The 24,618-nt window shown below is 39.4% G+C and overlaps 1 pseudogene; it reads left to right on the top strand.

Moving 5' to 3' along the window:
- Positions 1-11,324: 11,324 nt before the first annotated feature.
- Positions 11,325-24,429, top strand: LOC116462714 (iron-sulfur cluster assembly 1 homolog, mitochondrial-like; annotated as a pseudogene).
- The last annotated feature ends 189 nt before the right edge of the window (positions 24,430-24,618 follow it).

The following is a 24,618-nucleotide window of genomic DNA, read 5'->3' as shown; positions in this document are numbered from 1 at the left end:
AATGGGTGCAGCAAAACAACATGGCACATGGATACATATGTAACAAACCTGCACATTGTGCACATGTACCCTAAAACCTAAAGTATAATAATAAAAAAAAAAGAAAAGAGGTTTATTTGGCTCACAGTTTTGCAGATTGTACAAAAAGCATAGCATCAACATCTGCATCTGAGGAGGGTCTCATGAAGCTTCCATTCATGGTGGAAGGTGAACAAGAGCCAGTGTGTGCCAATCCCATGATGAGAGAGGAAGCAAGAGAGAAGGGGAAGGTGACAGGCTCTTTCTAACAATCAGATCTCATGGGGACTCTCATGGGAACTAATAGAGTAAGAACTCATTACTACAAGGACTGCACCAAGTCATTCATGAGACAGCCACCCCCTTAGCCCAAACATCTCCCCCCAGGCCCTACCACCAGCACTGGGGATCAAATTTCAACATGAGACTTAGCTGGGTGCAGGGAGATGCAATCAAACCATTTCCAAACAATAGCATATCTCTATATTAGTTACCCCCCAAATCTTCCAACCACAACCATCCCCAACTCTAAGAGTAATGCTGTCTAATAGAGCTTTCTGTCATGATAAAAAAAGGTTCTCATCTGTGCTGGTCAATACAGCAACCACTAGTCACATGTGACCATTATTCACATAATTCATTTTAGTTTAAATGTGATGGCTAGTGGCTACCACGTTGGATAGTACACAGTTCTAGGCTTTCATTTCTTGCTACCTGCTGAGATACTTTGAACTCATTGCATGCCTGCCAGCACTCCACAACTAATATGCCCAATTTAAGATGTCCTATGTCTACCCAAAAAACTCCTCTCCTTTGTTTGCTTATTCCTGCTAACTATACCACTATGCATTTATGCATTCAAACTACTGATGCTAAAGTTATTTTTGACACCCACTATTTTCCCACATTCAGTTTGCTCACTACACAGTCACACCTCTGATAAACAAAGAAGTCATTTAAGAAAATGATTTAGAAAATAATTTAGAACAAATGTGTACAGCAACAAACTAATGTGGTTTTGTTTTTTTTTTTGCTTGTTTCTTGAGATTGAGTCTCACTCTGTTGCCAGGCTGGAGTGCAGTGGCGTGATCTCAGCTCGCTGCAACGTCCACCTCCTGGATTCAAGTGATTCTCATGCCTCAGCCTCCTGAGTAGCTGGAATTACAGCCACATGCCACCATGCCCAGTTAATTTTTATATTTTTAGTAGAGACAGAGTTTCACCACGTTGGCCAAGATGGTGTCGATCTCTTGACCTCATGATCCTCCTGCCTCAGCCTCCCAAAGTGCTGGGATCACAGGCGTCAGCCACTGCACCCAGCCTAACGTGTTTTTTATTTGGCATTTCAATTATTTTATTTCCTCCTGGAAACATTAGCCCATATTCAATATTGCAATCAATATAAGGTGAATTACAAAGTCTGTATTGGTCAGAGGGGGAATTTCAAAGGAGAAATCTATAACATATAGAAGAGGGAAAGTTGTCAAAGTTAGGCAGTAGAAATAACATGAATGAAATTATTTAACTCAGGAGAAACTGTGCAGGTCTATAGATGTAGGAGGATAGAGGGAGAAGAATGAGGAGAAGGACAGGAAGGATAAGAAAGGCAAAAAGTAGATAGAATTCTTTTGACTGGTAAGATGAGGAAGTAGAGTTAAGGGCTCAATGAAGACCGAAACTGCAGGCCACTCCTGGCTGCTCTGGGGTAGGCACCTGCATCTTATAGTAACTACTTCACAATGAGGAAAAAGTAGCTAATAGTAATTAGAGGAAGTAATTACATGTTACAGGACGTCAGGAACCCCGAACGGAGGAACCAGCTGGAGCCGTGGCAGAGGAACATAAATTGTGAAGATTTCATCTTAATATGGACATTTATCAGTTCACAAATAATACTTCTATAATTTCTTATGACTGTCTTTAATCTCTTAATCTTGTTATCTTCGTAAGCTGAGGATGTACATCACCTCAGAACCACTGTGATAATTGTGTTAACTATACAAATTGATTGTAAAACATGTGTGTTTGAACAATATGAAATCAGTGCACACTGAAAAAGAACAGAATAATAGCGATTTTTAGGAAACGAAGACAACCATAAGGTCTGACTGCCTGCGGGGTCAGGCAAAAAGAGTCATATTTTTCTTCTTGCAGACAGACTATTAACAGATGTGCAAGTAGGAGAGATATTGCTAAATTCTTCTCCTATAAAGGAATATTAATATTAATACCCTGGGAAAGGAATGCATTCCTAGGGGGAGGTCTATAAACGGCCACTCTGGGAATGTCTGTCTTGTGCAGTTGAGATAAGGACTGAGATACGCCCTGGTCTCCTGCAGAACCCTAAGGCTTACTAGGATTGGGAAAACTCTGCCCTGGTAAATTTGTGGTCAGACCAGTTCTCTGCTCTCAAACCCTGTTTTCTGTTAAGATGTTTATCAAGACAATACATGAACTGCTGAACACAGACCCTTATCAGTGGTTCTGCTTTTGCCCTTTGCCCCGTGATCTTTGTTGGACCCTTATCAGTGGTTCTGCTTTTTGCCCTTTGAAGCATGTGATCTTTGTACCTACTCCCTGTTCTTACACCCCCTCCCCTATTGAAACCCTTAATAAAAACTTGCTGGTCTGAGACTCAGGTGGGCATCACAGTCACCCCTGGTGGCCCAGCTGTAAAATTCCTCTCTTTATACTCTTTCTTTTTATTTCTCAGCTGGCCAACACTTATGGAAAATAGAAAGAACCTATGTTGAAATATTGGGGGCAGGTTCCTCCAATAATTACACTTTGTCTAAAGCAACACTACCTAATATAAAACAATACCTAATGCAAGACACACATATAGTTTTAAATTTTGTAGAAGACATTTAAAAAGTAACAAAAAGGAAAAAATCTATTTAATAATTTATTTTATTTTATCCAATATAACTAAAATATTCTCATTTCAACATGTAATCAATATTTTTAAAATTATTTGAGATAGTTTACATTTTGTACTGTTTTGAAATCTGGTACATATTTTACACTTTACATCTCAATTTGGATGCTAAATTTTCATTGGAAATTCTTGATCTGTATTTAGATTTCATGAAATTAACAGTTGAAAAAAACAGATTTGCAGAGGCACCAAGTTGTTCCAAACATTCTTGAAATATTTCCAAAACTGAGTTACCAGTTTTAAAGTTAGCTTTAAATTAATTAAAATTAAATGAAATTAGAAGCTTAGTTCCTCAGTCACACCAGACACATTTCAAGGGCCTGATACATGTAATTAGTGGCTACCATATTGGACACCCCAAGCCTAGAGCTTGCAACACTTTAAGAAAAAGCCTTGGGAGAATTTTGTCAGAAAGCTATGCTGTAGACAAAGGCTGCATGCCAAAGGAAAGAACTTTCATAAAATAAAGGTTAGTTTGAGTGTGCACATCTGCAAGAGCTTTGGACATTCTTTCCAGGCCAGCACAGGGGAAAAAGCACATGGCTATAGATCCACATTATCTCACTCCTCTCTACCCTTTGGCTCCACTACCTGAAAGCGACATTGACCTGGGATATAGAAGCAGCTCTCTTCTTGTAAATTGCTGGACGATGGAAGCAATCTGTAAAGTAAGGTAATGGGGCCAGGCACAGTCGCTCACATCTGTAATCCCAACACTTTGGGAGACCTCGGGTGGATCACCTGAGGTCAGGAGCTCAAGACCAGCCTGGCCAACGTGGTGAAACCCCATCTCTACTAAAACTACAAAAATTAGCTAAGTATGTTAGCGCACACCTGCAGTCCTAGCAACTCGGGAGCCTGAGGCTGGAGAATAGCTTGAACCTGGAAGGTGGAGGTTGTAGTGAGCTGAGATTGCACCACTGCGCTCCATTCTGGGTGACAGGGTGAGACTCCATCTCAAAAAAAAAAAAAAAAAAAAATAGGGTAATGGGAGTCAAGCAAGGAGACAAGAAAATGAAAGAAATGCACATGCTTGGGTTGTGAGTCCAAAAAGCTATTGTTTGGGGGTGGGGTTTTTTGTATTTAATCATCATGTTGCTGCAATATTGGAAGAACTGTATCATATTAGAAGAAATATCATATCAATATCAATAATCTTCACAAATTCAAAGGGTCATACTAACTCAAAATGGTAGACGTTCAGCTGTTGTTTTATTTTTGTCTGTTTTATTCTTACCCCTAGAACTCCACACCTAGGCCCACAGCAGGAGATCAACAATTGCTTATTTAGCAAACAAGTTAATAGATGGATTCAAAGCTTCCCATGCAACAACCATATAGCAGCAACAGTACCACACAGAATCTTGTTCCAAATCTAGTCATTTTTTTCAGCAAACATTTTTAAATATTCACTATGTGTTAGTCACTCTATTGGATGCTGTGTATATAGAAATAATAAATACAAGAAAGACTGAAGGAAAAAGAAATTTGTGATGCACTCTTTCACACAGAAAAATAATCTTGACATCATTTACAATATCCACTTGACTAATAGTGGCTTTATTTTCCTCAAATATTGTATGAAATATTAAAATGCAACATAATCAGAGGCCAGCTGATTCCACCTAACTCTTAAAACTTTACACAACCTCTATAAATAGAAATAAATATTTCTCCTACAAAAAAGTATTATAGATTTGGCTCTATCTGGTTTTATTTATGTTGCCCTAATTAGGCATTTACGTTCTCTTTCCAAGTACATACAGGAGTTTTCCTATAATTCTTTGCTTAGCCCAAGTGATACTTTTGTTTTCTATATTGAGACTTTTCAGAGCAAGCTAATCATGGGCACACTTCCAAAATGTGTAAGAATTTGAGAAAGGAGTTGATTGCTTAATTCTTGCCTCTGACTCGGAGCTCTCGTTAATTAGCTAAAGCCAGAGCCCTCGGCACGCTCTCAAGAGCTCTGTGATCCACCGATTAGCAATGACAAGGCCATCTGGTCTTCCCGCAGTACATTGGAGAAAATCTTTCTTGGCATAAAAATTAGGGATGCCTGTAATTTAGAATGAGTCAAGTGTTGCCATCACATTTAAAGGAGATAGTGTCTGACTACAATATGAGGCCTGTCCCAAAGGAAGCTAAGTTTGTGCCCACCAATGCCATGATCTTAAAAATTATCCTTGCTCTCCCTATTTGGGTAATCTTCTCTTACCTACCATTTAATGATCTTTCTCCTCAACTCCTCTTGTAATTGTTTTTCTTTCTTCTGAAATTACTGCACCTAAATTGGCAAACTTCAATTTAAGGCTTGTATGTAATTTTTGGTTGATTTTCAAATAGCTCTTCATGAAAGGGATGCTAAAATGCAAATGATAAAGGAGTTGGAACTGTCAGAGGGATGTAGCTGGGAAGACAAGAATTGGCTTTTGGATGAAGCCCAGGTGAACTGTGTTAGCTCTTTCCTACTCCCTTATTATCCATGCAGCCTGGACCGGGAACTACAGAAGAAAGGGAGCACAAAACTGACAAAGGTTTCCATGCAGAGAGATTGGTCAGGTGCTCACTGGTGTATCTTGATGTAATTAGCAGCACATACTGAACTGTTGAAGACAGCAAATACTCTTGGCTTTTCCAAGCCAGTGATTTCTAACCATTGTTTCCAGGTTATTTTATTCTAGGAAAACCAAATAACAGTATAAGCCTCATTCATTAGACCTCATTTCCATTTAGGGGGTCAGAATAAATGGTCACTATAATGTTGCCTGAGGATCTCTGGGTCCAGGAACACTGTTGCTGTAAACACAACCCATCACCAGAGGACAGACCTGGACTAAGGATAGATGACAATAAAAGACAACTAAAAACTGGACTTCCCTGGGGAAAAACCCATTTGATGATGAAGCTTCAATGAGTATTCCTTTGTGAACTCCTAGATGAAATTTTCAAGGCAGGCAGGAGAAGCACTGAAATTGCTGAATAGGTCAGCACTGTGTGCCTGATTCATTAAATATATGCATTGGTAAATATAACATATCTTGTCATTTAAATCGGCTTTTCCTTTGGATCTCAGGATATGGCCTTTCATGTATATCCACTGTGAGTCCCACAAGTTTGACATTCCCAGGGAGTTATGTAGGCTTTATATTGTATTAATTTAAAGTTTACAACTGGGCACAGTGGCTCACGCCTATAATCCCAGCACTTTGGGAGGCCAAGGCGAGTGGATCACGAGGTCAGGAGTTCGAGACCAGCCTGACCAATGCGGTGAAACCCCGTCTCTACTAAAAATACAAACATTAGCCAGGCATGGTGGTGGGCGCCTATAATCCCAGCTACTCAGGAGGCTGAGGCAGGAGAATTGCTTGAAACCGGGAGGCAGAGTTTGCAGCGAGCCGAGATCATGCCACTGCACTCCAGCCTGGGCGACAGAGTAAGACTCAGTCTCAAAAAATAAAATAAAATAAATAAAGTTTGCTTCTTTAGTTTGCCCAAATTCTTTTAAGACAGTGATGCTGAATTGTGTTTGGTTGAGTGCTTTTGCAAAGTTAGCATTTTGATTTGGCCTAATACTTTCCCTTGTAGTTAAACAGTCCAGACAGGTTTGAGAACATGTAAATACCCACAGATTCTTCCACTTCAGGCTCTTTGTGAACAGAATGGTCTTGGATAACCCAGCAGATACATTATATACTCAGATAGGAGAGAACAGACACACAGGCACAAGAATCTATTATTCTGATGAGAGAAATTCTGTACTTTGTGTTAGAAACTGTATCTCACCAACCTGGAACAATTACAGACTTCTAAGAAATCCAGATTAAAATTCACATTGACAGCCACACTTATTGCTCTTGATTATTAAAAACTCAACAGGTTCAGCTGTCATTTATCTGACAAAGTTCTATGCAAATTTGGATATATTTCCAACAGTGTACATGTCATTTATGGTTTCTTATGTTCAGTTTGGCAATCTTATATTCTCTATAGAAATTACTCTAGGTGTGCCAGTATCCATTCTCAATATTAAGTGTCTTCCTCAGGTTTCATTGTTCTAAATAAGAAAATAAAAAGATGATTATATTGTCATTTTATAGCTTCTCTCTTATAACGAAGTCAAAGCTCTGAACAAATATTTAGCTTGAATAGAAAAAAAGGAGTAAATTGCTCTTTGGAGACGAGCATTAATTTTTTTCAACTTCCTTATGTGTCATTTAACAAATTATCTATTCCAAAGCACTAAATGGCTGTCCAGTGGTCAGACTAAACTAACAGCCCTGCAAACAGCAACCCTTTTCTATATAATTTACTAATAGCATTCATTATGTCATCTTGCCAACTCTTTATAAGTGTGACAAATATAAGCAGACAAAGCCAGCTCTACAAATAGGCAAACTAGGAGACCACACCCATTTATCGGCAGCCAATCCACAAGCAATTTACCCTTTCTACCTGAAATAAGACTTTATAAAGTCATTCAACAAATATGTATTTATTGAGGTCCTATTATGTGCCAGGTCAGTCTTCTTCAGCGGTAACAGGGCAATACATTCATAACCTGACAGGGTGGAATGACTTTTAGCTTCCTTCTTTTCATACACTAACTGACAGGAGAGTTTACCCTAGAGAATGGATAATGGTGTAAGTAAAAAACACATAACATCACTAAATGCTTTCCAGAAGTCTTATCTTTTATGAATAATCTTGATTATTACAACAACCAAGTGAGAAATAATTAGATTATGTGTACAATTTTATAATCAAGAAAATTTGACTCTGAGAGGTTAAATATAATTTGCCTAAAGACACACAGATGGTACAGTCTGAATTTAACTTATATCAGTCTCACTTTTGAGCAAGGTTGAGCCTCATGTTTATATGATACATATGAATTAATTATAAGATACATTTGCAAAACAAAATGATGTAATTTTTGAATCAAAGTATAGTGTTCAGACTAAGGAAATACAACGTTCAGATCAAGGGAGTTTTTAGTCCTTTCATCCTTGAGACTAATGGGTTAGAGCATATCTGGAACACAATATATGCTCTAAATACTAAGCATCAAATTTTTAAGAAATTTTGACAAACTCGAAAATATGCCCAAAAGTGGGCAACAAAGAAGTAAGAGAGTTAGAAACATCTCATAGACAAACTATCAGTGGAACCAGGAGATTCAGTCTGGAAAAGAAAATGCTGAAAGGAATTATACAATGGCTGTCTGCAAATATTTGAAGACTGCCATCTTAGTCCATTTTATGCTGCTATCATAGAATACTTCGATAATTTACAAAGAACAGAGATTTGTTTCTTATAGTTCTGGAGGCTGGGTAGTCCAGTATCAAAGTGCTGCCATCTAGTGAGGACCTTCTTGCTGCATCATTCCATGGTGGAAAGCAAGAGGATTAAAGAGCGCGAGGCGGGCCAAACTCACTTTTATAACAAACTCACTCTTGCAAAAATGAACCCACTCCCAAAATAATGGCATTAGTCTAATCATTAGGGCAGAGCCCTTATAACCTGAACACTTCTTAAAGGTCCCACATCTCAACACTATCGTACTGGGATTAAGTTTTCAACAGATAAACTTTGGGAGACACATTCAAAGCATTGCAACTGACATGTAAAAAGGAAGGAAAAAAAGGAACAAACAGATTTGTTCTTTGTGGCTTCAGAAGACAAACAGGAAACCAGATGAACTAGGAAAACAGAATGACCTTCCAACAATCCCTGTGTAGCAAATTAGGCAGGAATTGTTGAGCACATAGAAAGATGATGATTGTGAGCCTCTGAATACAAAGCCTGTGAACAAGTGAATACGAAGACATATGAAAGGCACCATCAGGAATTGATGGCTGAGTAGATAAGGGGTAATCACAGAGGACCCCAATATTTTTGAGTCCCAGAGCACCTGCTTGGAGGTAGAGACACCAGTCACACCAACCTGTCCAAAGCTACTTGCACTCTGCAGGAAACATCCAAGAGCACAGCTATTATTCTAAGCACAGTGGCAAACCGACCTGGGGATTTATACTAACAGCTGTAAAGTCCCCACCTCCGTGTTCTGCCCTTGGCTATCTGCCCGTTCTGGGATGCTCTTGCACGATATATTTACATGGCTCACAGCTCTACTTCATTCAAGCCTCTCCTTAAATGACAAATCCTCACAAAGACCTTTCTTAACAACCCTATTCAATGTATACTCTTCATTTATTTACATGCTTATTTTTATAGCACATACAATAAACTGACATTATGTCAATGTTTTCTTGTCTCCTTCACTTGAATGTCAATTCCATGCGCAGAAATGCTTTGTTCACTGATATATCCCTTTGCCTAGAACAGTGCCTAGTACATTGTAGACCCTCGAGGATTCGTTGTAAGTTAGATGGATTTTCTCCAAGTGCAGCTTATATCACTCCACAGCAAATATTTTCATAACATTTCCTCTTGATGTAAAACTTACCGGGATAGGTCATGATCTCTGTTACAGATTCGCATTTTAATGTAAGAAAATAAGAAACATTCACTTACCCACAGCCCAAATCTAACAACCAGCTTTTTTTTACTATACCAAGGAACTCTCACTAACTTTTTCGAATTTTCCAACAAATGACTATATAAATTAATTTCGTCATAATGAAATGTTGCAGATCAAACGAAATACTATCCACATTGCCATTTTCCAGTTATATAAGATTAAACAAAAACTAGCAATTTTGAAATTTTAATATTCAAATGGAATATGCTTAAATCATTGTTTGTTGAGACCCTTAAATTTAGGAACCCCTAGATTAGCCAGGAAGATGATATTAGCCCATTCAAAATTAAATGAATTTTAAAAGTATTATACTCACTTTCATACATCTCCCAAATTGAAATGAATAGATAACTGTTTTCCTCTGCATTCCTTTTCTGCCTCAAAGGCTTGTCAACACAGTTTTGTCCATGAAATGTAGAACAGCTTAGAGAAACAGATGCCTGTAGTGTATTTAATGAAAGGTACCCAGAGGTATGCTAGTCACAATTACCACAAAAACATTTACCTGAAGATGTTTTCCTACCCTTCTTCCGTGTCCCAATTTAAAGGTAAAATGTCTGCTAAACCCGGCTGTCAAGTAGCTACAGAAACCTTCAGAACACGTCCAGAGTTTGACCACTCCTCTCAACTGCCATGGCCCTGTCTGAGCCACCACCATCTCTCACCTGGGTTGCTACGAGGCCTCCTATTCAGTTGCCCTGCCTCCTGCTTTGTACCTTTCAACAAAGAAGCAAGTGATCCTTCTAAATCAGAAGTCAGATTGTGTCACCCTGCTGCTCAAAACTCTGCTCAAAACAGCTCCCTAGGTCTTACAAAGCCTACAGGTCCTTCCCCTTGCTTCCAAGACCTCATCTCCTATTTCTCTGCCCCTTAATCTGCTCCAGTCACAGGGGCCTCCTTGCTATTCCTTGAACACACACCTGCCTTAGGGCATCGCACTGGCTGTTCTTGCCATTTGGAATAAAACCTCTTTACAAGGTATTAGCTTGCGCACCTCCTTTGACTTCTTCATGTCTTTGTTTAAATATCATCTTCTCAGTAAGGCCTCTCCGAGACATCCTGTTTTCATCACAACCTGCTCCCCCATTCCTGTCTCAGCACCCACCTTTCCATCTTCTTGAGCATGCTCTTCTTGTCTTTAATGTTGTCACAGTATTTATCATCTTCTAATGTACTATAAATTTTACTCACTTTTTATGGTTATATATACTGTCTTTCTCCATCCCAAAGATTCCAGGGGTCTTTATTTTGTTCACTGATGTATCCGGGAACCTAAAACAATGCCTAGCACATAGTAGGGGTTCAATAATATTTGTTGAATGTATTAATTAATAATTATAACAATATAGCATGTGCTGGTAGTCAACCAATCCATAAATATGTTTTGAATGCTTAGGTGTGCTCTATGTGATCTTAGGCACTATGGACAACTTTTTTTTTTTAGCATAAAGCATCTGCCCTCTGAAAATGTAAGTTTCATTGGGGAAATCACAGGTACAAAGCAATGTCAAAGAGCTTACATATGGAACATATTGATAAAGACCATTGGCTATGCTAATAAGTCTTTGTGTTATTATGTATTTATGCAACAATTATTCATTGAGCACCCACTATGACCCAAGTACTGTGCTAGCCTGAAGATATTAATGTGAACAACATAGACAGGGTCCCTACCTCCTTGGGACTTACATTCTGATAGGACAAACAATGAACCAATGAATAAATAAACAAAACAACTATAGAAGAACCCAGAGGAAATAAACAAGATCTGCCATAGAGAACAACAGCAGCCACACCAATTACAATCACCAGGAGGAAGCCGGCAGAATGAACATCTGGACCTCACTCTCCTCTTGCCCTCCAACCTCCAACTGGTACCTCCACTGGGCGAACTGGAAGCCAGAGAGCACAGTGCACACAGGGCTAGCAGTGTACAGCAAGGTGGAGAAGATCTGGAGGAGCAAGCATGTGTGTGAGTGTGTATGCGTGTGTGTAAAAACACACCCAAATATACCTGAAAGCCTCCTCAACCTTTCCTGATAGCTATTACATCCATTACACAGTTTCTTCCTTATCTCTTTCCAGGGGATAATCTGACTCTATTTTCCCATATATACTCCTTTTTCTAACAAACTTCATAGTGTTGAAAATAGCCATAGTCATCCCTTAAACTTCTATTAACTAGGTTCATGAATCTCAGCATCTTTAAATATTTTCATAAAAATTTTTTTACCTCTTTCAGTTTTTAGTCTTCAAAAATCTGGTGTAATTTCTCCCCATCTTTCAGAATATGTAAAATAAAATATTATATAAAACTTTTATACCATTCATTAGCAGATTGATAGCTTATTTGCATAAAAATGAACCTTTTCAAATTTGACTGACATGTTAAGACTAGCCCAATTTGATTTTAAAGCTTTTTTTAAAAAATTAAGTGCCCCATGCTTAAGAACACCCATATTAACATGCATAGAAGATAACAGCAGATTTAAATTCTCAGAAAGTAAATACAAAGCTATAACCCGCCTCAGGCTCAGCAATAATAATACTTATTGAGCACTTACCATGTGTCAGAAATTATGCTAACTACTTTACATTATATTTAATCCTCACAACCTAGGAAACAGAGTATTATTATCCCCATTTTACAATTAAACTAAACTGAAGCAAAGAAAGGTTAGGTAACTTCCTCAAGGTAGGGCAGGTATTATGTGGTGAGAACTGGATTCCCACTGTGCTTTTTCACAGTGGAGCCCCCAGTCTACCAGAAAGCCATAGCAAAGCACCTGTACATAGGGTTGTGGGGTCCAAGCACACTCCTCAGCCATTTTTCACACATAGATATTTGCAAAGACATACAACTTTGAATACACTTATTGGTCATCCCCTAATAACAATGGAAAAATATGTTAAAGAGGTGCTATTAAGTGAAAAAAGTAAGTTATAGGAGAACTGAGAACACTGTCATCCCATTTATGGAAAAACAAAGATAGATGTTTTTAAATAGGTCTATCATTAAATATAATAGATAAATATATGGTACATAGATGCCAATGTGACTATAAGTAAATATATTTGTAGTCATAGTTGCTAGAAAGATAAAAGAAAAATCCATCAATACAGAGTTCCTCAGAAGAGCACTCAAAGGAGTAAGAAGTATTTATTTTCCCTACATACTCTAGACCATTTGAATTATTTACCACAAACTTAAATAAGTTATCACATTAATTACACTAATATCCCATAAGGAAGCAAAGGCTGAGATGATAATTGAATAACTTTATCATGAAAGAACATTCCTGGCAATCCCAAATGTACCTAGTCTGGAATTTCTTCCAAGGTTATTAGTTTTAAATTCTTTGTTTCTTTTATCTTGCTACCTACATATGTTAACAACCATTAGGAAAAAAAAAACAGCAGCCATAAAATACATATTTTAACTTAGCTTCATTCATGTCTAAATTAAATGCACTCAATAAACAAAATATATATAAACTGTCCCACTATAGGCTTTAAAACTTGTCAGCATTTAACAATCCACAGATAGCAAACACTTGACCAGTGAAGACTGATAAAGCTATAACTTAGTTGCTGATTCAAGAGGGACAAGTATTAAGACAATAGCTTCATTCTTCCATATTTCCCAGTTATGTTGATTCCAGCAGGTTGTCTACATTCTAAAAGCAAACAATTTTAGCAGCAGTTTGTGTGGCAGCACAAACAGTACCCAGAATAGGTTCGACTACAGATCTTGGCACCTATCTTGTTAACTAGCCATGTCTTGAAATGGAACATCATGGAAGACTTTGGTTGCCAAAGATGAAGTATTTGGATTTTATTGTTCACAAATGCAATGTACTGTGACTAATGTGATACCAAACACTAAAATCCAAATGAGAGTCTAGAGATGGTGAAGCCCAATTCAAAGTGATTAGTTATGGCAACAACTTGTTGGAGATCAAAAATATAGACATTAAATTCTCAGTATCTCTTAATAGAACTGGTTGAATAAATTAAGGCACATTCATGTACTGAAACACAAAGCAGCCATTAAATTCATGCAAAACATTACAGAAATCAATATTCCACCTTATCATAAAACTTGACACTGTTTCCTCCAATGGTCATTTAACACCAGTGTCATGAACTGCTTAAGGCATAAAGTCTCACACACTATACACCCATACGTTCCTCAGCAAGCAAGAGGAGTTTGCTGCTGTCGCCAGCATTCCCAGTTTAATTCTACACCAGTCCTAGGAAGTACATGACATTCGACATCCTGCTAAGTATGACCAGTGTGCTTCTGCTCTATCTGCCAAGGGTCTTGAGCCATCTTAATTGCACAGAGTGATATTCACATCTCACCCCAACTAGTTCTCTTTTCTTTGCTTATTCTGTTGCATAGCTCCTGAAGCAGAAACCATTCTTTGATAACAATGCTATGTAACATGGTGGTTAGAAATGTGACACTTCAGCCGGGCGCGGTGGCTCACGCTTGTAATCCCAGCACTTTGGGAGGCCGAGGCGGGCGGATCACGAGGTCAGGAGATCGAGACCATGGTGAAACCCCGTCTCTACTAAAAATACAAAAAAAAATTAGCTACTCGGAGAGGCTGAGGCAGGAGAATGGCGTGAACCCGGGAGGCAGAGCTTGCAGTGAGCCGAGATTGCGCCACTGCACTCCAGCCTGGGCGACAGAGCCAGACTCCGTCTCAAAAAAAAAACAAGAAATGTGACACTTCGTGGATCAAATAAGCCTGAGTTTGAATCCAAGTTCCACCCCTGACTACTTATAGGATCTTGGGCAAAGTACTGAATCTTCTGTGACTTAATTTTCTTTTTTTTTTTTTTTTTTTTTTTTTTTTTTGAGACGGAGTCTCGCTCTGTCGCCCAGGCTGCAGTGCAGTGGTGTGATCTGGGCTCACTGCAAGCTCCACCTCCCGAGTTCACGCCATTCTCCCACCTCAGCCTCTGGAGCAGCTGGGACTACAGGCACCCGCCACCACACCCGGCTAATTTTTTATATTTTTAGTAGAGACGGGGTTTCATCGTGCTAGCCAGGATCGTCTCGATCTCCTGACCTCGTGATCCACCCACCTCGGCCTCCCAAAGTGCTGGGATTACAGACGTGAGCCACCATGCCCGTCCAATTTTCTCATCTTTAAAGTACAACTGATAGGTACATTACACATGGTTTAATGGATTAAATGAGAGAATGCAGGATTACTGTGAAGTATTAGCACAATGCCTGGCAAATAATAAGTGCTCAGCAAATAATAGGTTTTAATTCTAGAGTTTCTGAACCTTCTTCATTACATGCTTTTGCCACCTTTTCATCATATCTCCAAAGATCAAAAATGTTCAAACCATTACATTGATACAGTAAAAGAATCTCTTGGTCACAGCACATGTTAATCTAGATGGAATCTTATTAGACAATCAGAGAAGGTCTGAATTTCTTTACAATAGAGAAAAACCTGAGTCTAATGCTTATGTATTTGTGCAGCGGAATGTGCAGCATATAACAGTAACATAGCCACTTTGTGCCAAGTTTGGTTAAAATTCAAAAACCTTAAAAACTAACATAAAATACACATGAGATTGCATCTGGGAAAATTGAATCAAATTAGTTTTCAACTTTCTGTGCTTGCAGGGACAGGAAACTGAATAAATAAAATCCATAGATCACACAAACAAAAGGAAATCTAGTTTAAAACAAGTTAGACCTCTTCTAACAACAGATGTTGAAGAGGATATAGAGAAATAGGAATGCTTTTATACTGTTGGTGGGAATGTAAATTAATTCAGCCATTATGGAAGACAGTGTGGTGATTCCTCAAGGATCTAGAGCCAAAAATACCATTTGACCCAGCAATCCCATTACTGGGCATACACCCAAAGGAATATAAATCATTCTACTATAAAGACACATGCACACGTATGTTTATTGCAGCACTATTCCCAATAGCAAAGACTTGGAACCAACCCAAATGCCCATCAGTGATAGACTGGATAAAGAAAATGTGGCACATATACACCATGGAATACTATGCAGTCATAAAAAAGGATGAGTTCATGTTCTTTGCAGGGACATGGATGAAGCTGGAAACCATCATTCTCAGCAAACTAACACAGGAACAGAAAACCAAACACCACATGTTCTCGCTCATAAGTGAGAGTCGAACAATGAGAACACATGGACACAGGGAGGGGAATATCACACACTGGGGCTTGTCAGGGGGTGGGGAGCTAAGGGAGGGATAGCATTAGGAGAATTACCTAATATAGATGACAGGTTGATGGGTGCAGCAAACTACCATGGCAGGCGTATACCTATGTAACAAACCTGCATGTTCTGCACATGTATCCCAGAACTTAAAAGTATAATAATAAAAAAAAAAAAAAGTTCACGCTCTTCTAAAGTCTTCTGTCTGGGAAGTTTGCAAATGTTGTTGATTTGTTTCATTTGCAACAGTTTCAGTTGATTTTTAGTTTTAGTTTCATTGCAAATGTTACTGATTTCAGCTGAAAATGAAATCTCCCAAGAAGAGGAAAGAAATGAAAGAAGCAAAGAAATAATAATAAAGATACTAAACAACTAACTACTGGAGAGTGGGCAATGCCACGGTGCTCAGTGGTCAGCCCCTAGTTATAAGGAAGTCTCCCTCATTTCAGATAGTTCTGCAAGAAGAGGGCAGTCCTAAAATAGCCCACATTAAGCAGTCTGGAAACCCACAGGCTCCCCAGCTTTGCTCAGACTTCCTGGCTTCAGGAAAAGAACCATCTATAGTCCGAGTAAGTGACGTTGGCCTTACCCCACCCACTCACTCCTCCTTCACATGTACCTCCAAAAAAGTAAAAAGCAAGCCCATGTCACAACTAGCAGTCATGAGCTGAATCCACCTGACAGATGGGTTTTGTTTGGCTTGCAGAGTTTAAAAGGGAACAAAAAATTCGGTTGCCAACACTTAGAATGGAGAGATTTCACATAAAATCCAGATCTCTGGCTCCTCTTAAAATTTTAGGTTTTGCAACACCAGGTCAGCATGCCCAGTGGGAATAGGTAACGGAACCCTTTTTTAAATGGAGTGTACACTCTCCAATTTGCCATTGTTCCCACCACTCCCTGTTCTGACACCCAGCCCACCACACTCGTTGACATTAGCTGCCTGGCACTGGTCGATATTTGAGTGCCCAGAGCCCACTGGTCATTAAGTACAGCGAGCCAGATGTGCCAAATGTCAATAGCAACCAATATGTCTATTAACTGAAACCAAAAACATAATAGCAGAGAATCTGATCATTTAATGGAAAAAAAAAAAACCTGGGCTGGCTATTAAAATACATGTTTCTTTCCTAGGACCACTGTTGTGTGAAATTAGGCAAGTTAACTAATCTTTCCTAAATTTCAGTGTCCTCAAGTAAGAAGTACGGATAATAATACCAGTGTCATAGCATATGTTATGGAAGATAATGTGTGTTATTTTAAAGTCCTTTATAAAGTAGAATAAGTTAAATATAGATTATGATACTGAATTACTCTAAGCAATAGTTGACACAAGAATAAATGAAAGTTATACTATAGATGTTTAATGTTACCACACACAAAAAAAAATCTAATTCATTGACCTGCTAATGATTTCATGTTATTCTCCATACTTTGCAAATTCAAAATGTATGCACTTAAATGCTAGAGCCACAATTTAAAATTCTTTATTACCAAGAGAAAGAAAACTTAAAAAAGGAAAAAATAATGCCTTTGTACCTCATTATTCTTAGGATTAATTAGAATTTGGGTCATAGATTCTGGTTTTCTAAAAGTTAATGGTATATCAGAGGAGCTTAACTGAGGATTTGGAGAAGGCACAGATCATTCACTGTACGTCTGCCTAGAACTTCATTAAGCAATGTCTGGATCTGATTGTACCCATAAAATTTCTGTGCCCAAATGAATTTCAAATAAAGCTTCCTAAAGGAATGAGAGTCTATTAAATCCCTTCCTCCTGGAACTGCCAGCAGTGTTTAGGAGATGAGATGACACTGACTGAGCACCTCATATCAGGCTCCCTTAATAAACCAAATAATTTCAAACCTTGGGACACAAATAACATTAGCAGAGGCAAGGTGATGGCCAGAACGGGAAGCTGAAATTCTGAAACAAGCAAAATTTCTCACAATTTCCCTTCATCAGGCCAACAGTCACAGTGCTAGACAAAAGGAATTTGTCTTAATAAGTGATGCATGAACTGCCTCAATCTTGGTGCCTGCTCCACAGAAAGCCACTGTGAACCTCCAAGAAACTACGATGTCGTCCAATGCTGCCCCCAACAAATGATAGGGACCCTGACCTGGGCATAGTCTGTCCACCTCCCTGAAAATAAAAGAAGAAGTGATCTTCTTTGAGAATACGAACTAGAAAATACCCAAGATAAAGGGTATTACTTTATCTTTCTCATAGCATTTAACTGCAAAAAAAAAAAAAAAAAAAAATGGGGGGAGGCATTTGTGTGCATGTCTAGCTCTTCTAGCTGTAGGGCCCAGTGCTAGTGTATAGTGAGCACCCGATTCATTATCTTAAGTTGTGCTAAATTGTCTTCGTTCTCCATTTTCTGACTTAGCAGCACAAAAGACCTAAAAACCTCCAAGCACTTTATTTATCTGGGATCTCCTCTTTTGGGCCATAGAGTGAATTATGGTACTGTGCTCACCACGAGTGGGCAAAATGATAAAACTTTGAAATACAAGACTTACAAGATGGATTAAAGACTTAAATGTTAGACCTAAAACCATTAAAATCCTACAAGAAAACCTAGGCAATACCATTCAGGCCATAGGCGTGGGCAAGGACTTCATGTCTAAAACACCAAAAGCAATGGCAACAAAAGCCAAAATTGACAAATGGGATCTCATTAAACTAAAGAGCTTCTGCACAGCAAAAGAAACTACCATCAGAGTGAACAGGCAACCTACAGAATGGGAGAAAATTTTTGCAACCTACTCATCTGACAAAGGGCTAATATCCAGAATCTACAATGAACTCAAACAAATTTACAAGAAAAAAACAAACAACCCCATCAAAAAGTGGGCAAAGGACATGAACAGACACTTCTCAAAAGAAGACATTTATGCAGCCAGAAAACACATGAAGAAATGCTCATCATCACTGGCCATCAGAGAAATGCAAATCAAAACCACAGTGAGATACCATCTCACACCAGTTAGAATGGCCATCATTAAAAAATCAGGAAACAACAGGTGCTGGAGAGGATGTGGAGAAATAGGAACACTTTTACACTGTTGGTGGGACTGTAAACTAGTTCAACCATTGTGGAAGTCAGTGTGGCGATTCCTCAGGGATCTAGAACTAGAAATACCATTTGACCCAGCCATCCCATTACTGGGTATATACCCAAAGGAGTATAAATCATGCTGCTATAAAGACACATGCACACGTATGTTTATTGCGGCACTATTCACAATAGCAAAGACTTGGAACCAACCCAAATGTCCAACAACAATAGACTGGATTAAGAAAATGTGGCACATATACACCATGGAATACTATGCAGCCATAAAAAATGATGAGTTCGTGTCCTTTGTAGGGACATGGATGAAACTGGAAAACATCATTCTCAGTAAACTATCTCAAGGACAAAAAACCAAACACCGCATGTTCTCACTCATAGGTGGGAATTGAACAATGAGAACTCATGGACACAGGAAGGGGAACATCACATTCCGGGGACTGGGGGACAGCATTAGGAGATATACCTAATGCTAAATGACGAGCTAATGGGTGCAGGAAATCAACATGGCACATGGATACATATGTAACAAACCTGCACATTGTGCACATGTACCCTAAAACCTAAAGTATAATAAAAAAAATAAATAAATAAAAAAATAAAAAGTTAATTGTAAAACAGCATCAGGCAGGTCCTTCAGGAGGTGTCCAAAAGAGGGCGTTGTTATCATAGGAGGTGACAGCTCCATGCCTGTTATCGCCCCTGAAGACCTTTCAGTGGGACAAGATGTGGAGGTGGAAGACAGTGATATTGATGATCGTGACCATGTGTAGGCGGAGGCTAATGTATGTGTTTATGTCTTGGTTTTTAACAAAAAAGTATTAAAGAGTAAAAAATAAAAAAAATTTTAAAAAGCTTATAAAAAAAAAAAGACTTACATCAGGCCGGGTGCAGTGGCTCACGCCTGTAATCCCAGCACTTTGGGAGGCTGAGGCGGGCGGATCATAAGGTCAGGAGATCGAGACTATCCTGGCTAGCACGATGAAACCCTATCTCTACTGAAAATACAAAAAATTAGCCGGGCGTGGTGGCGAGCGCTGTAGTCCCAGCTACTCAGGAGGCTGAGGCAGGAGAATGGCGTGAACCCAGCAGGCGGAGCTTTCAGTGAGCCGAGATCGCACCACTGCACTCCAGCCTGGGCGACAGAGCGAGACTCCATCTCAAAAAAAAAAAAAGACTTACGTCAAACTGTGCACAGTGGAATATCTCCTGGATTCTGTAAAGGCAGATTGATAATGCAGTCATGGTACACCACCACTGATACTGCTCAGCTCTTAAAATCCAGGCTCCAAATGGGGGGAGTGGGATTCTCCAGCTCCGCTCCGCTCCTGCGCTCCCATCGCTTCACCGCTAGGGAGCAGCCTAGCCAGCATTCCCCCAGGGTTGGAGCTGGAACTGCACACTGGAGAGCTAAACAGACCAAGCATTCAGTTTCTGCCTCAGGCACTCACTGACAGGGCAAATACAGAAACTTCAAATCCTCGTATCTTGGTTTTGTCATCTGTAAAATGGGATAACAGCTCTTACCATAGGACTCCTGCGAAGAGTAAATGTATATAAAGGGCTTGGCACCCCGCCTGGCACACAGTAGTGGTGTAATAGATGCCACCACCCTCGTGTAGGGAGAAGAGATGTACAGTGACCCCGAGTGAGCTTGAAGATGACGCTGTGATCAAGCTGGGAGTGGGCTTCCAGGCACACTGGTGTCACCCCGGGATCTGGGGCCCAAGGCAACACTTCTCAAGCCTTTCTATTGGAACCCCACTAACTGTAAAGAGCGGTGAATGTATGCCCTGGGGCCTGTTGGAAACTTCCAAATTTATTCTTGTTTTGTGGTAAACTTCCATGTCTTTTTAATTTGCTCCCAAGCAAATTTGTCTTGGTTTTAATGTCAAAACAATACTGCCTCCTCCTACATCCCTGAGAAATATGAACCTTTAGGGAGGCGTGCTATAATCATATGGTGACTTTGCCGACCCGTCGGCACCTTCCCCACACACTTGAGGATACATGTGCCTCAGTGTGCTACCACGTGGGACTGCCCTTCCATTAGCACAAGTGAGAGTGTGGGTCCACCTTTGGATATTGTAGTGTCTCATGATTTTTTTTTTCTTTTTTTTTTTTTTGAGACAGAGTTTTGCTCTTTTTGCCCAGGCTAGAGTGTAATGGCACGATCTCGGCTCACTGTAACCTCCACCTCCCCAGTTCAAGCGACTCCCCTGCTTCAACCTCCCAAGCAGCTGGGATTACAGGCATGTGCCACCACGCTTAGCTAATTTTGTATTTTTAGTAGACGGGATTTCACTGTGTTGGTCAGACTGGTCTCAAACTCCTGACCCTCAGGTGATCTGCCCACCTCGGCCTCCCAAAGTGCTGGGATTACAAGCATCAGCCACCACGCCCGGCCAGCATCTCATGATTAATAAATAAAATGCCAAGGCCCTGAAAAACTAAAGGATTTTCTCCAAATCACGATGTGGGAGGAGACAGGCTGAAACAGGGACCAGCTCTCTGAGCTCAGCCTACTTTCATCTCTGGTCATAAACATCATAAAAACAGAACACAACACATTCGTGAACAAAGTTAGGCCAACCATAATGCCAAAGTGATCTTAACAGAATCACAAATGTCATAGGCACCCTAAGGGAATGTCGTAAGGCATCCCTTAATGTCATAACATTTGAGAGAAGTGCCTGCTGTTTACCAAATACAGGTGAATAAATAAAGGAAATAAATAAATAAATAAATGTACTTCAGTGGCTCGGTTTGGGAATAAGTATGAAGAATTTGCATTTGAAATCCTCATAAAAGTCACATTAGCCAAAGTTATGTTTCCATAAGACATAGTATTTGCAGATTGTGTCATCTGCACTGACCCTATGTGGCTGTTTCTGACCAAAAACATATGCAGATTCCGACTAGTTCATAGGCCTTAGACAGGAGTAGCTATTGGTAAACATTGCAACAGCTGTAGGGAAATGAGACTTTCTTAATACTTAATATACAGAATGACAATACTACATGTACATATTTTGAAAAAAGAATATATACACTTACAGTGAGACAGTTTCAAAATATTTTGCTGACAAGGGGTACAATGTAAGTTAGAAAATAATATCTAAACTCAAATAAGCACTAATATTAAAAGATAACTACTCTTTTTAACTAAAATATTCAGGTGATTCTTAAATCGAACTTTAAATGATGTCCATGATATGCAAATCTTAAAAAAAAAAATGGTATTTTCGTGTCTTGCCACAGTAAAGATGATCAGATACTTACCTCTAGGAGGAGCTCAAGGCTTTGTCTCTACCCAGTGTTTTCTGTTTTCCCAGTGTTCCATGACAGAGCCCTTGGGACCTCTCCACTTGGGAAAAGATGCTCCACCCCATCCCTCTCATCCACTTAAAAAATTGCAAAAATTTGGGGTGGGAGGAGGTGCTCAGGAGAAAAAGAGACTCTGGGAAAACTAATGGGCCAATCTCAGCCCACTAGGTGGTTATTTTTCTCTTTGGGGATAAAGCCTAACCATTATAAACCCAGTGTTTGCCTGGAGGATCCCGTTAGCAAATCCCTCAAACTACCAGTGGCAGTAGTATGAAACTGTGGACATTCATGCCCCATCATCCTTGGCTTCTTAGGATTACTGACTAGTACTCTTAGCACTAGTGGCTGTATAAGTACCGCTTTAATTTATACCAGCATTTCCCAAAATGTACTTTCAAAGAACACCAGTTTGACTGTAAGTTAGCAAATTTTATGTAAATAAAGGGTTGCCTGTCAAAGAAGTTTAGAAAGCACTGGGTTAAACTAAGTTCAAAAGTGTTCCTTTGTGCAGGACTTCTCATAGTCTGTAATGCATGGTGACTCTCCAAAAGAAGGGACAAGTTGGAAGTGTTTCTCAAGTCTATATGACCACAGGTCTCTCTTTTAAGGGCTTCGTCTTAAGCCTGCTGTTAGAACACTCCCTCAGACATTTTGCTCAAGATTGCTGAGGTCGTGGTTAAGAAAAGAAGCACAGATTTGGTGTTTTGTTTTTTTTTAAACAACTCAGCCGAGTATATTTCAAACAAAAAGGGAGCGTTTGGTCTGAATTATCTGAATATCTGCTTCAATTAGCCATTCTAATTTACATGTACACTGAAAGCTTTGGGGTCCCACCTCCCTGCCATCACCTAATATTGTCTATGATAGGGAACTCATTAGGCCAACAGCATACAAAAATTTGGATTTATACTCAAAAAATGATTATTTACATCACAAAATGAGATTCCCCATAAAACTCCTTAAATCACAGATTCTCCCACCACATTTAAAAAATAATTCTGCAAAATAACAGTTAAGTTTACCCACTTACACATTCTCAACAAAACTCCTGGCTCACAGAGAGACACAATTGCATGTGGTATTGCACAGTGACTATTGCGTTAAATACACACAGATGTAAACCACTTCCTTTTAAAAATTTTTCATGTAAGCTTTTTTCAATGGGACACAAATTATTTTTTTATTATTCTGCCTCACTGTTTTTCTACCACATCTAGGCAAGTACAATCTGCATAAAAAATTGCTAGTCATGCCATTTTGCTACCCAGGTAAGGTATGTTAAGGCCATGTTGCTACTACTAGTCGCCGTCTTCATGAGATGGGGTAGCTGGGTGGTGAATACAGTGGTCCAGGGGGAGGTGGATCAGGATCACGGACAGGCCTTTTTAAACTCTAGTTCTTAGGCAACTGCCGTCAGATTCTGCCCTCAGGTGAGAGCCACTGCTCCATGGTGTTAAAATGACAGAAAAAAAGTTATATCCCAAAGAAATATTACAGCAGGAAAATTATTACAAATGAGAAATTTAGGACTACAGTTTCCAAAGTGGAGTTACATACTCCAGAAAATATGTTTTAAAATAATAGAATTTCTGTTCATACTTTTATCTCAAAAATTAGAAATTAGACTTTCTTAATATTTAATATACAGAATAACAATACTATATGTATATGATTAAAAGAAATCATATACATATAGTATTGAAGAATCATTTGAAGAATATGCGCACATTTTAGAGAGAGACATTTTCAAACTATTTTGCTAATGACAGGCACAATTTAAAAGTTGGGAAACCAATGCGCCCGCCGTGTCCGTGGAGAGAGGCTGAGGCGGCCGACCTCCGGCCCGAGGCACCGGGGCGCCGGGACGGCGAAGATATCGGCTTCCTTGGTCCGGGCAACCGTCCGGGCTGTGAGCAAGAGGGAGCTGCAGCCCACCCAGGCAGCCTTCACCCTAACACCTTCAGCAGTAAACAAGATAAAACAACTTCTTTAAGATAAGCCTGAGCATGTAGGTGTAAAAGTTGGTGTCCGAACCAGGGGCTGTAATGGCCTTTCTTATACTCTAGAATATACAAAGACAAAAGGAGATTCTGATGAAGAAGTTATTCAAGATGGAGTCAGAGTATTCATCGAAAATAAAGCACAGCTAACACTTTTAGGAACAGAAATGGACTATGTTGAAGACAAATTATCCAGTGAGTTTGTGTTCAATAACCCAAACATCAAAGGGACTTATGGCTGTGGAGAAAGCTTTAATATTTGAAATCTCAGGACTCTTCTGGCCGTAGGTTCCAGGAAAGCTTGTGAAAGCTTTGGGGCTCACTGCAGAAATCATGTGACTGTCACATGCTGGAAAATAAAGTGATACATCTTGAAAATGAAGCCAGTGTGTTGAATTCCAGAAGAAATGATATTTGTATTCTCTATAGGGGACAAAATGAGAAGCCATCACTCTCTTTGGATCATTTAGATCTCTTGCATCCTTTGTT

This window comes from Hylobates moloch, unplaced genomic scaffold (assembly GCF_009828535.3).
Source record: "Hylobates moloch isolate HMO894 unplaced genomic scaffold, HMol_V3 SCAFFOLD_23, whole genome shotgun sequence".
NCBI classification, from domain to species: domain Eukaryota; kingdom Metazoa; phylum Chordata; class Mammalia; order Primates; family Hylobatidae; genus Hylobates; species Hylobates moloch.
Note: the sequence above shows the minus strand (reverse complement) of the source record. Positions and strands in the feature narration are given on the sequence as shown.